This window comes from Sus scrofa, chromosome 5 (assembly GCF_000003025.6).
Source record: "Sus scrofa isolate TJ Tabasco breed Duroc chromosome 5, Sscrofa11.1, whole genome shotgun sequence".
Lineage (NCBI taxonomy): Eukaryota > Metazoa > Chordata > Mammalia > Artiodactyla > Suidae > Sus > Sus scrofa.
In genome coordinates, this window is record NC_010447.5 from 60,445,186 (window position 1) to 60,448,355 (window position 3,170).

Sequence of the window (3,170 nt, forward strand, 5' to 3'; positions counted from 1 at the left end):
TCAGGTCAAATCCTTCAATTTTTTTTTCTCTTAATGTTTTTGCTTTCAAATCTCAGAAAAAGTAATTTTTTGAGTTGGGTGCACATGTACATATACACCCAAGGGAACCCACTAATCTACTTTCTGTCTCTGTAGATTTGCCTACTCTGTACATTTCATATAAATTAAATCATGCAGATGGCCAACAAACACATGAAAAAATGCTCAACATCGCTGATTATAAGAGAAATGCAGATCAAAACTACCATGAGATACCACCTCACACCAGTCAGAATGGCCATCATTAATAAATCCACAAATAAGTGCTGGAGGGGCTGTGGAGAAAAGGGAACCCTCCTGCACTGCTGGTGGGAATGTAAACTGGTACAGCCACTATGGAGAACAGTTTGGAGATACCTTAGAAATCTATACATAGAACTTCCATATGACCCTGCAATCCCACTCTTGGGCATCTATCCGGACAAAACTCGACTTAAAAGAGACACATGCACCCGCATGTTCATTGCAGCCCTATTCACAATAGCCAGGACATGGAAACAACCCAAATGTCCACGGACAGATGATTGGATTCGGAAGAGGTGGTATATATATACACAATGGAATACTACTCAGCCATAAAAAAGAACGACATAATGCCATTTGCAGCAACATGGATGGAACTAGAGAATCTCATACTGAGTGAAATGAGCCAGAAAGACAAAGACAAATACCATATGATATCACTTATAACTGGAATCTAATATCCAGCACAAATGAACATCTCCTCAGAAAAGAAAATCATGGACTTGGAGAAGAGACTTGTGGTTGTCTGATGGGAGGGGGAGGAGTGGGAGGGATCGGGAGCTTGGGCTTATCAGACACAGCTTAGAATAGATTTACAAGGAGATCCTGCTGAATAGCATTGAGAACTATGTCTAGATACTCATGTTGCAACAGAAGAAAGGGTGGGGGAAAAACTGTAATTGTAATGTAAACATGTAAGGATAACCTGACCCCCTTGCTGTACAGTGGGAAAAAAAAAAAAAAAGAAATACAGAGAAGCAAAGCCGTGGAACTGATAAGAGAAAAAATAAATAAAAAAATTAAATCATGCAATGTATAGCTTTTGTGATTGGCTTCTTTGAGTCAGTGTGTTTTCAAATTTCATTCATGTTGTATAGTTCAGCCTGTTCATTGCCATGTAATATTCAATTGTATAGATTTATCACATTTTATTTATTCATCAACTGATGGACATTTGGATTATTTCCACTTTTTGGCTATTATAAATAATGTTGCTGTGAATATTGTGTAAAAGTTTTTGTGTAAATGTATGTTTAAATTTTTCTCAGGTATGCACCTAGGCATGAAATTGCTGGCACATATGATAACTCTGTTTCACCTTTGAAAAACTGTTGGCCTATTTTCCAAAGTAGCCGTACATTTTGTATTTCCCCCAATTGGTTCCAAACTCAGGATTGGCTGCTTGCCACTAAAAAGCCAATATGAGAGACAAGTGTTGGTAGAAAGAAAAGTTGCTTTAATTAGAAAGCTGGCAATTTTGAGAGAAGGTGGACTCATGTCCCAAGGCCACTCTGAAGATTCTGCTCAGCCATGACAATATTTTTTGTTGGCCGCCCCACATCATATGGAGTTCTTGGGCCAGGGATCAGATCTGAGCCTCAGTGCAATGCTGGATCCTTAACCCCCTGTACTGGGCTGGGGATTGAATCTGTGTCCCAGAGCTCCAGAAAAACCATAGCAGGAACTCCTCAGCCATGACAGTTTTTAAAGGGAAAAAAGGAAGAAGAATTTTAGTGAATCATTGAGGCAGCAGGTTAGATTCTGCATCATTCTCTGTTGCATACAGACCGGCTGACTCTCTCTTCAGAAGTTATCTTGCCTGTGTGATCTGCTTGCAGGATTGCTAAGGGGGATGCTGGGGGTAGAGAGCTAGTCATTCTTTAACTACTTAATTCTTCATTCCTCTTTTAATCCAGGGAAAGAATGAACAGGTTAGGCAAGACATGGTGTGTGTTCAGGAGAGTATAAATCAGCAGGTAGGTTAAATTGCCTAGTGATCACATTCCTATAATTAGGGTCTTTTAAGTTTAGAGGGGGATAGAAATGGGCAAACAGGAAAGGGGCAAAAGAACTGCTTTCAATTCTCCCATTGTTGTACATCATTCCTTTTCTGTGGGATTAGGGGTGAACTTTCATCTTCAGTAACTTCTTCATGCTGACATAAGGAACTGTAGTCTTAGAGTGGAAGATGTTGACATGGGTCTGTAGCATCTATTTGCTGACTATGTTAGTTGCCTTCTTACATATATGGGCAGAGCAAGCTATAATTGTATTGATGCCCACAAAGATATTGATTATTATAAGCCATAGTGTTCATCCCATTCTCTTGAGCCCAGTTCTTGGAATTCTTCTGCCCATGGATTCAGTATTGCTCAAGGTGGAACAGCTTATGTCATGGTGTCATGATGAAGGTAGCTTTTCTGCAGTTATGGTATCTGTAAAACAACTCAGGAATGTGCATCAGACACTGAAAGATTCTGTGACCCTGTTGTCCTAATCATTGACTACTTGAGCCTACTCTTTTGTGATTTGGGGAGGCCTGGGAGTCTTCGGTTTTTCTACAAACAAGAAGCAGAGGACATAGAAGGGCTTTTGTACTTGAGGGACCCTACAGGGTTCTTCTGTGTTCCACAGTCATGTATGAGGATTCTGATTTTTCCACATTGTTGCAAATACTTGCTATTATAACTTTCTGATTATAGCCATCCTGGTAGATGTGAAATTGTATCTCACTATTGTTTTGATTTATATTTTCCTGATGGTTAATGATGAACATTTTTTCATCTGCTTTTTGGCCATTTTTGTCTCTTCTTTGGAGAAAAGTTTATTTAGATACTTTGCCTGTCTTAATTGGCTTATTTGGCTTTTTATTATTGTGAGAGCTCTTTATATGTTCTAGATGTAAGTCTCTTACGAGGTATATGACTTGCAGATGTCTCTTATTTTGTGGGCTGTCTTTACACTTTTTGTTCATGTCTATTGCACAAAAGTTTTTAATTCTGATGAAGAAGCCCAATGTATCTATTTTACCTTTTTGTCACTTGTCCTTTTAGTGTCATTTCTAGGAAGTTTTTTTTTTTTCCTAATTTGAGGTCATGAAGATTTAT